An 11,642-nucleotide genomic window follows, 5' to 3' on the forward strand; every position below is an offset into this window, starting at 1 on the left:
AATGACAAATTTGATGCACAATTTGTCTTCGCGGGCCACATAAAATGATGTGGCGGGCCGTATCTGGCCCCCAGGGCCTTGAGTTTGACACCTTTGCTTTAGATGAAATGATACTTTATTCTTCCATGTGGGAAATTCACAAATGAAGCTGGTTTGCTCGTTGTTGTTTTTTTTACAGTCAGTGAGTATAAAAACGGGAACATTTAAAAACATAGGAAAATTTTAAAGCGGGCCGTGACCAATGAAGAATTTATCGCACTAGAGTGAACGTTTACAGGCTGCAGATGGTCCTGCTTCACTTTCGGTATACGTACATGCCTTTCTCTGGCCCTACAGGTGTGGCGCCACTGTTTAATAAAAGACAGAGGGTGGATGCCGAGGTAGAGGCGCCAACAAAGCAGGCTCCCTTGTGGCTTGTTTTACAAGCTGCATCATCATGTGTGTGCTTCCTCAAGCAGGTGTTACATTGTGACTTGATAGTTATACATATTGGATATATTTCAATATTGTTTTTGTTTGGGGGGGGGATTTTCTGTATTCTACAAAATAACAAGTACGGATCAACTGTTGCCTTGGTTTGATTAAAGAGGAGCTGAGTGACTCATAAAAGTTGGGCAAATGGTTTAAAGCTGTGTTTTGGTGTAGAGCAGGTGGACCCATCTGATGTTGGTCCGTGTCGCTGAGCTTGTACTGTTGTCGTCAGAGCAGTTAGACTGTGCTCTTATCTTAAGACACATGCTGTAAATAGGCTGTAAACATGTCATGAGTCATCCTGAGTATGAAGTTAAATCCCCCCTTTCATGTGGTTGCCCTTCATTTTTCTTCAATCTCTTCCACCTCACACACTGGTCATTTAACGTCCTGCGAGTTTATTTCTTCAAAGTCGGAAATTAAAGTCTATTAACATGGCTGACTCAGAGCAATAAATTGTCTTTAATGTATACCAACTTGCTGCACTTATGTTAATGCTGTTACCAGGCCTTTTGGAAACGTTCACCAACGTATTCTGCATCACTGTCCACTTGATAATAGCTTCTATCGACTTTCAGGGATTAGGAGCCCTATTTATACATCATGCTCATCAAAGGTAGGCTACACCCAAACAATTCAGGGTTTCTTCACTTAAGATCTCGAAGTGTAACTTTGGCAGAGCTCCTCCATGTCATTTTCTATCATCAACACGAACTTCGATACATGGAGAATGACTAACAACTACTTTAAAACAGAATAACTGAGGGTATCTGAGGTCGAGTTGGCCAAAATCTAGTTTGATTTTGTTTCAGCACCTTGCATCACTCTTCAATAAGCGCACACACACACACACACACACACACACACACACACACACACACACACACACACACACACACACACACACACACACACACTGACGTGGTTTGGACTTGTGTTGCAAGGTGATTGTTCTTCAAAGGCCGATTGTGATCAAACTAGGGCAGACAATTTATGGCAAACTTGCACATGGAGTGCGGCTGGTATGTGCTTGGAACTGATCTTGACGATACACCCGTGGTAGAAGCAATGTACCCAGATATGGAAAGTTTCATCAGAACTTTTTCATCCAATTTCCTGGATAATGGTGGTTTTAACCCCCCTGCTTTGTGCGAGTGATTTTTGTTCAGGAAGCTTTCCATTAAGAGCCATTCTTGTTTCTCTCAGCAGTTTGTCTTGTCCAACACAGCAGTAAACTGCATTTCCTGGAGGCCTCGCTCAGTGCCAGTGCTCTCCTTTGTGCATGTTGGCTCACTTGCGTCGTTTTCTGGGCCACCTAAATGGAACGGAGCCATCCGTAATGTTATTAGTTACACCTGACAAGTCCAACCGTCTGCTGGGAGAAAGATCTATATCAGCGGATGCGGTCATTTCCACTTTGAGCTGCACGATGGTTGTTAAATCGGGAGGATTTTTCCTCATTGCCTCATTACAGATGAGTATGTATGGCTGTTTCCAGCTCCCATATGATCAATAGAGGCTTTCAGTATTGATAAAGCTCATTCTACAGACATCAAAAACACATTGTGAAGAAGACAGTTCATTCCAGGTTAGGTATTGTTTTTTTTACGCATCGCCGCAAACCTCTTGTCATTCATGTCACTTCTGGAATGCTTTGGTGGATTTTAATGACATTTTTGAGCGCTTATTGATGCCAGTCTGTTGATAAGGAAGCATACTAACCACTTGAAGACATTGCTGTTCTGGTCTGTGACCGGTGTTTATTGGTTCCAGAAGTCTGGCAGGGCCCAATATTGTGGTTCTCATGCAATGAATTATTAACTTGAGTGTTGGAATGGATGGAGTGATGTCTTTGGACACTTTTGAATATCATGGCACACTTCCATGTACTACAGTCGCCATCCATTTGAGAGCACAGCCAGCAGTGGTACCTCAAGATGCTATCAGCCTAAGCAAACAAACAAATGGCAATAAAGACCTGGCAAAAGTAGAGAAGCAGCTGTGATTGTGTCTGTGTCCCACAGTCCTTTGAGACTATTCTTTAATCCTGACACCTGCAAGCCATTTCATTATGATTTACAGTGGGGGGAAATGTAGTCTGGGGGCAGGGAGACCACCAGAGGAACTGTTTTCACAACAAATGATGGGGAACACGTTGTTGTTTCTCGCAGGCCAAGCATTTGTAGTGCGTTGCTCACTAACATATGGATAACTTTGTTCTCCCAGAGAATAAAAATAGGCTTCTCAAGAGAGCTTGTGACTATTTATTGGAATCATAAGTGCACATAGGGCCTCTCACATTTTTTTTTTTTTAATAGACAAGGAGTGTTTGAAGCCATGTAAACATAAATACATTGGAGGTTTTGGGACAGGATATGAACTTTGTATGAATGGTCATTAAACAAGATCTCCAAAGACCAGCGCAACAAGGTTACATGACTTAAAGTCACCCAGCTGCTCACCAATCATGTCTTAGTATTCTCTTTGTGCGGCCACTTTCCCATGTGTATAAGTTAGTTGAAAAAGTCGCTGCATTGCGGCTGTAATTGCGTATGTCTAACACTGCGCACATGTGCTCTAAAGACTTTGCTTAACTTTGTCCAAACATTTTAGAGTTGGTGTCTGACGCTTGTTAAAAATCAATCCTCAATTTGCAGGAATACTTGCAGGATCTTGAAATTGAAAATGGAATAGCCTCCCTCAGGCTGATTCAGATGTCTATTAAATAGTCATGAGTCGTGAGGTAAAAAAATGGAATCAGAATCAGCGACCTTTAGTTTGAATAGTTTAACTGTATATCGTCAAAAGGTCTCTCTCGTAACTCAGTTTTATTTACAAACACTTTCAAACCACCGCAGCTGAGACAAAGTGCAGTTTATAGTAAAAAAACGGAACATTAAACAAGACAATTGAACATAATGTAATTTAAAAACAATAAACCGGTCACAAAGTTGAAAGAAAACGAGACACTAAAACAGAATCAAAGCAGAGTCTCCTGAGAGTCTCAGAAACTAAAAAATGAACTCTGGTTTTTAAAAATCAACACTGAAGGGGTTTGTTTAATTTGCACAAGGAGGTCATGCCATAATTTGGGACCAACGACAGAAAAAGTCTCCAATTGAATTTTGGTATCAAATTCTGGGCAGGAAGGAGTGCAGAGATGTCGCAAAAAACATTTAAAGATTTGAAAAGAGAACAGAATCTTAAAATTAGCAAAAACGTTGAAAGGCCAAAATAAGAGTTAGTTATGTGTGCTCTTATGTGTTCCGGTTAAGCCAGAGTTGGGGAAAAAAAAAATGGATTTAACATAACCATTTTGTGAGCCGCTCATCCTCACTAGTGTCGCGGGCGTGCTGGAGCCCAAATTAATTGCCCGCCCCCCTCCATGATTTACAATAGCCAATGAGCCAACCCTCCGCTGGACAAGAAAAATGTGTGATACGTGCAAATGTGTAGTGACATTTGAATCTGGTGCACCGTTAATAGTTTCAATATTTTCAGTGCACCTGCGCACCACTAATGTGCCCTCTGCACATATAAACCACTTTTAGCCACGTAGTAAATATTGATTGTGCTATTTAAAGTTGCCCTTCAGCCACAACTGTGAGTTGAACTTACCTTACTTGGTTCTACCGTCATTTCGTTTTTTGTTCACACACTTAGCCCGCTTTCCATCCCGTCTCCCTTCCCAGAGATGTCAACGTCATATTTTGAAACATCTCTCTCTCTCGTTTGGCATTGCTGTGCCTCCCTGCGTCTCCGAGTATTCCTCTTTTGTTGAAGACCACACAGAGGGATGACATGTTGGAGGCACATCCAGGCTGGGTGGCCCGGCTGCAGGAGGGACGTGGCTGACAGGATCACCCTTCAACAGACTATGGCAGTAATGCGTGTAGACAGAGTAAAAGTAGCCTTTGGGAGATGTGTAGAAAGAGCAATGCTGGCAATTCTGAATAAATATACTCACACAATTGAAAGAAGAAGGAACAAAAGTTCTTTGGGGCCCTTGTTTTAAGTGCCGGTCTCATCCAAGGGACTCCCATGCACTACTAATGTCCCTTAACTTCTAATAGTAAATTCCCACCACTTCATTCGACGGTCACTTGGTTAAAAATGGCGAACATACATTTCAGACGCAATTGAATCTGCTGATCTGTAGATTGTGTCAATCAACAATTTTTGTAAAGGAGCTGTTTTGTATTTAGACTGCACTTAGTAAATTAGAAAAGGGTATCAGTTAATAGTTTTGTAATACTTTTTTAATGCTGAAATATTTTCAAGAAATTGTCCAAGTTAGTTAGTCCAAGTCTCAAATTCAAGTTAGTCAGGTCCAGGTTAGTCTCAAATACATTCTTAGTTTTGGTTCCAGCAGAAAATGGAACCAATCACAGGTTTTCCCTGATAATCACCTTGTAGCATTTAGCACCTACTTAACAAAACAGATGGCTTGTGTGTGTTTGAGCAAGTGATGCTGGACTTTGTCAAGGCTGAGAGGCTGCAGAGTAAATAGATCACAAGTGTCATCACTAATCGGCCCCTGGATCCCCGTGCGCCGACATTCTTGGTCCACTTGAAGAATGGCGCAAGGGGTGATTGTTTATTTTGTTTGGCTATCTTGTCTTTAGTTTCCCCCTTTTTTAAGGAGAAGGTCCAGAAGACCTCTGCCTCCTTGTTTGTCATTTTATATATATATATTTTTTGTAGCTTTGACCACAAAAAAAAAAACTGGTATTTTGGTCCCACTGTTTGATGATTAGAGAAATAGCAAACACAGAATAGTTTACTTGACACGTTTTAAAGTGAAAATGTATTCCTTGGCATTCATTTACATTGTGATAATTTTGCCTAAAACCAAAATAACTGTAAACCTGCCAAAACTTTGAATATTGATATTCATTATCAACTAAAAAGTGAATTTGGGGGAATAAATGCTGTTTCCTGAGTGCCTCTAAATTCCTTCGTGAGGATGATCTAGTTAGTGAATCATTCCAGTCCTTTTGCCGTACTTGATAAGATTAATCCAAATTTATTAATCTTAATATTTAAAAAAAATATAATTCTTTGTCCGCACATCTGGACACACGCAGTAAGATGCAGTCCAAATAATACGTTTGACATTTTAATGTGTTTTTAAGTACGTCATTTAAGATCAAAATGGTAACAGTTGCTTTAAATTAAAGAAAATATAATCGGCTGTTTTAACGAGAAAACCCCATTGATCAGTTTTCAGGGGACATTTGGGGGGGGCCCAGGCAACTGCCTGTTTGCCTAATAATAAGCATGTCCCGACTGGAATGCATATTACAGCAGTCTCATTCGCTGTTGCAGGTGAGTGTGAACGAGGCTTTCCTTTGAAACCCTCTCCAAAGGCGTTCCCTCTTTTGAAATCATACCTTGGGAGTCGCAAGAAAGCATGATAAATAACTGCAGCAGGGAGAGGCGGCACCAGTAGGTGGTCAGGTGGTCCCCTGTGCTCTGGAATGCCCCCCGCCCCCTCTTTCACCGAACCCCTCGATGCCATTGTGATACACGGGAGCCGCATGACTGATGCCATAAAAGAGTAGACATTGATCTTCCAAAGCGAGCCCTGCTCTCACCACGCTGTGTTGTGTACTCAAGGAAATGAGCTGATCCTCTTGAGCAGACCATAACTAAGCTTTGCCTTTTTTATTTCAAACCATAGTAGCTCTTAATCCACAGCTTCAGGCGGGATAAAAACTGGAACCAAACAGGCTTTGTATGTTTTCAGCACATACAGAGTGATAAGTAAATCCAAAAGGTGTCACACATTTTTAAAAGGCAATGTTTGGTCACCTTAAGATTTGGCCGGCACATAGTGGAGCTTGTTATTTTGCCTTACTTATCACGTGTTCATTCAACGGCTCCCATAAAACAATCCAGCTGCATAAACATGTTACCGAACGTGTGAAATCACAGAGCATCTTTAATGCTCCCTGGGTGACGCTGTCTGCTCCAGAGGCCAATAAATCATTTCCCTGTGTAAGTCGCTCACTATTTGTCACATTGTCACGTGGCACCACGCTGGGCCGAGGTGTCGCCTTCTTATGTGTCCATTATTGTGAAAGTTGGCTTTCCCAAATGGCAGAAAGGGAGGCCCCATTTGGGGTGGCCGCATGAAGCTGTGCTCGTGTCCCCTGTGTTTACACCTGTGTGTGACACAAGGATCAGCCAGCTGTGCTCTCTTGTGGTGGCTTCAGGGACAGGCTGGAACATATCATTTCACAAAGGGATATCCGACAATCCAACTCTCGGTCTTTTTTTCGCTTCTGCATTTTGCTTCAAAATAGCCAAAAACAACATGCCCAGATATTAAACCGGGAGTCCCTTCTTTTTCTCCATGGTTGGGTTGTGTCACCGATGCGTTCAGTGGAACCCAGTAGAGAATGTGCGACTTTTTTTTCCCTTAGTTTTCTCGCCCGAGATAATAACCAGCCAACAGAAAGAAATTGCCCACCCTAATGTCTTTGTTCTCAAAGTCCACACTACTTTTGGTTATCTTCTCAATTTCCCAGCCAGCTACTCATGTGCTGAAAGACGATTTTATATGTGTGACTTAAGTTAGCATGGTCGCCGAACAAACTAAACTCGTATTCGAATGCACCACTGGATTTGACTCGGGCATTGTTTGTTTTGTAGTGTCACTGTTTTTTCAACATGCCCAACTTTGTGTCTTTTGGGCCAAGGGGCCAGTCATTGCTTCGCTGAGTGTAATCGCTCCCTAAATAAGCATCTCTCAGGGGTGGGCCTGCCTGCCATTCACAAAACGTCTGCACAGTGTCCTCTCTCGCTCTAACACGTACAGTGGCTTTGCTTTGCGTCCCCGGGGCCGCTTCATCAAGTCTGATTGCCGCAGACATTCCTCAGGTGGCCATACATGCGCTCACCTGATGTGAAGCAGACGCGTTTATGTGGCCAGCAAAACGGGAGGTGGAAAATCAAGTGCCCAATTTGTCAAAAACCAGAGATGGGGAACAATTTTTTTTGGGGTAGATAGTACACTTAGAACGCACAGTGAGATCCCATAACCTTCCATTTAGTGCATCGTGAATGCTCTCAGCCTCTCCTCATTCAGTCCCAATGAGGTAGAACAGCAGTGAGGGCCATTAAACCCAATGAAACAAGTTATTGAACTAGTTCAAGTGATTCTCATGAAAAGATTTCACCCCAGAGAGAGGCCTCTCCTTTGTTTACATATTCCACAAAGTTAAGTGTGGCGAAATCATTTCATCAGAGAGGAAAATCTTTATTAATGACCCCGACAGTGACACTAGAGTAGGTTCAAGCCCTCCTCCATCTGTTTGCAATCTCAGCGTAATGCTATCATCACCTGTTTCCACGGTCCTGCTCACATGTGGCTTGCATTAGCGACATTTAAAAAAAAAAAAAAAAAAAAAAAAAAAAAAATCACACAAGGTGCATTTTTTTTTTTTTTCGTGACTCTGCGTGTGTTTAGTTTTTACTTCATATTTACAAAATATGCCACGGCAACTATTCTCAGAGATCAAGCAGAATTTAAAATATATCAGGTGTAATTTGCTTTACATTTGGGATTTGAATAAACCCTCTCAGGTTTAGTGTAAAAGTTTCAAAAACTTAGTGTCAGCATATATAAATGCAGTATGACCATTTTTCAGCCGTCAATCCTGCCTATCGCATGCCTTCAGAAAGTGCACCGTAAGACACTCTTGCCCAGGAATATGTATTTCCTCGCCACATAGCAGCAGTCTGGAATTTGCGTTTGCATGTATCGGTTGAGTCTCTCCCATGGACACCAGCTGTGCTGCTGCTGATCCATGCTGGAAAACCGCAGCTAGCTTGTAGTCGGGTGGGCTTTTCTAACACAACACTCCCGTGTGCAGTCAAGGAAACGCTAAAGTCATGCAATCGAGGCCGTGTTATCATTGCGCGGATCCCGAAGAGTGATGTCAGAGGAAAAGGGAAAGTCGCTAACTCCCAAACCAGAAGAGCAGAGGTGAGACGACGCTTGGCAGAGACCCAGATTGCCTTAAAGACTTTCCCGTACACGTTGTTCCTTGTACTTTGCTTAAAAGCATAAAAGCGCTTGGTCCATATGGCCCGCATGGCCAGGATGCCGCCTCCTTTTGGCACATCTGATGATCACCTTTGATTTATCTTAATGGGAAAGAGTTGCCATTTTGGGGTTAAAGATTTTTTAAATGGAACAGGCTATGAAATGGCCCTGCACTGATGGAAGACGCCGTTGTAAATGGACCAGACAAATGGATATTCCCGACAAATTCATTCATTGGCCACATTAAAGCAAGGTCTTCATTACTTGGAATGAAAAATCAACATCACATAACTGCTTTCTGTCGTCTTGGAGTTTTCTTTGAGATCAGCTTTCTTCTTGCACTAAATATTGAAACATGGAACCATGTTGGATATTTTTTATTCACCCACAAAGTTGAGCATCTCTGCATCTTCTTGATAACTGAGCACAATCCCCGATTAATCGATGGAATAATCGATAGGATAACTGATTCCAAAAAGATTCGTTTGTGGCGCATGACTTTTCAGTTCTTTCTCCATGTGCTGTCGAAGAGTAAATTACAGGAGTCACTCCCTCGTTTTGTTGCAACAAGTTTGTATACAGATTCTTGGAAAATGTCATTTTACTGGGAATAATTCAATTTAAATATATTTTGGGGGGGGGTTCTCATGTGACATAATCTCTTTAACTCTGTATTCTTGTCGTAGTTTTATTGTTTTTTACATTTTTTTCATTTTCTAAAAATTAAAAAAAAAAAGAAAAGAAAACATTTTGGGGGCAGAAAACATCCTACTGCAAGTTCCAGGTGGCCTGTAGTTCCAGTTCCATGTGAGCCTGTTCTGGATAAGTGGTACAGAAACAAGATGGATTTATTTCCTTTCAAAATGAGAGAGACAACTCAATTTGTGCAACTTACATCACACTTCCACCCCCTGTGACTCACTTGATGGACAGATGGAAACCATTTCAACATAATTACAGCAAGCATTACAATCATTAAGATGACATCATCTTTGGGAGACGGCTTTGGTGATTTTTTTTTTTGGGGGGGGTAATGCTTCAGAAATGGACAATCTTCGGAACTTTACAAAAACGTCAAGCCTTTTTGCGTGCCATCGAGTGTTTAATGTTGCGTTGTTTTATGGAGCGGCGAAACGCTGCGGCCTCCGTGCCGGGTCACTTTGATGGCTGTCTTGGCAGTAGACGTGTCAAGATCCCATTTCATGACGACATTCAAAGCCGCAATGTCACCATCTCATTGACATCCCCAAGGTACGCAGCAGTCATTTCACGAATGAATTTGGCACGAGCGGAGCACCAATAGATCACAACGCTAAGTCTTTTCTTCCTAAAGTTACATATGAAGCAAAATGGAACCACGGCGGCTATTGAGCCGATTGGGGGGATTAGCATGAAATGGCTCTCATAAATCATTTTTCTGACCATAGGGTAATAGCTGCTGAATGATACTTATCAAGCTCTGTAAGTGCTCCTACCAATAAATACATAGTGTGGAGTGTTGATGGATATGGGATTAGCACTTAACCTTGGAATCAATCCAAGATACAATTTAAGTCGTTCACGAGATTGTCTATCCCATAACGGCATGACCGGTCTTTACGGATAGCACCTCTTAATGCAAACTATGCTTTATGTGATAGCTTCAGCTCGAGGTGTTAGTGACCTATTTGTCACGTCGGCGCACTCATGACAAGGCATCACTGTCCTTTTATGCCCAAAGGTTCTTACTGGATGGATGTTTTATATGTAGCAACTGTCTTATTACTTTATTAGCAGGGCAGCTCAGACTTGAGAAAGGAAAATGTCCAAAATCGGGCTTGTTTCTGTCCCTCCAAGCTTCAGCGCCTGCTAACAAAAGACTCGAAAGGTTGATGTATAGAAGTTGATTATGATCATGTGGTTCTTAGTATGTGAGCGGCTCTTATTTCCCCACCAACACTTGACCCTGACCCTGCCTGACACAATTATGTTTGAAGGCTTTCATAACAAAACACTGTACAACATGTTGGTGGAATAATGTGCAGTGCCAGGAACAAAGCTCGTTTTTATTTGACCAGCAATGCTAACGTCGAGTCATGGCAGCTGTTGACGTAAGTCGGCATGCGCCGTTGAATCTTTGAGGCCAGATGAAAGCTTTGTAAGACAACAGTCAAGTTAAAATGGAACTGTTTGTGTACAGATAGTACCCGGTAGCGGTTAGCGCGACTGCTTCACAGTTAAGAGGTTCTTTGTCTGAATCTCAGGTCAGGCCCTTCTGTGTGGTGTTGTTTACATGTTCACAACTATGAAAAATCCTGTTCCCACGTATCACTCGAGCTGGTCTGCTATGTGATGCACCCGTATTTTTAGTGGGACTGCTGATGTTGTCTCCTAATTGCACCTTCCTGAACTTTGCGGCATTTTTTTTGTCTTGTCATATGCTATTTTCTCTTTTTTGAACAAGCTTTTTAAAGCTTTTTAACTTTCTGCTAGTTTCTAAATTCCATTAATTCATTCCACACTGGCCCCCCAAAAATATTTTGTATTTTTGTTGTAATACAGAAATAGCATTCTATTATATTATACTTAAAAACATAGAATAATACCATATTTAGATTGAATGTAAATCATGAAATAGAGTTGGCGCATCATTTCCTTTGTATCTTTGCATTAAGTTAGTGGGGGGGGCGTTTTGAAGGCAATGTAGTGTCGCTGGTTTAAAGGGCAAGTCAAGGCAACAATTGTTTTCTGTGGGCCCCACTAGTCTAAAAATGCTATTCAGGTTAATATTTCATTTGTGGAATATTAATTACGCAGAAAAATGGTATCAGGTTGCACCCAATCATGGCTCAACTCGCAAATGTCATCTGGAAACTCGTGATTGGTCGGGACCTGTCCTGAGCAACTGTGATGTCATGAGGTGTATTGCTGAAATAATTTAAACTGAAGGAACTTGAGCAGCCATTGTATGATTTTAAATTCAAGCCACAGTAATGACGCACAGACTAACAATGTATAGTATTTTTCTTTTTACTGAAAAAAAAAAAAAACTATCGTCATTTTATAATTTTATAGCATATGGTTGTATAAACATAACATAGATGGACATCAATGACAATCAGTTACATAAAATTTCCAA

The sequence above is a fragment of the Syngnathus acus genome, chromosome 3 (genome assembly GCF_901709675.1).
Source record: "Syngnathus acus chromosome 3, fSynAcu1.2, whole genome shotgun sequence".
NCBI lineage: Eukaryota > Metazoa > Chordata > Actinopteri > Syngnathiformes > Syngnathidae > Syngnathus > Syngnathus acus.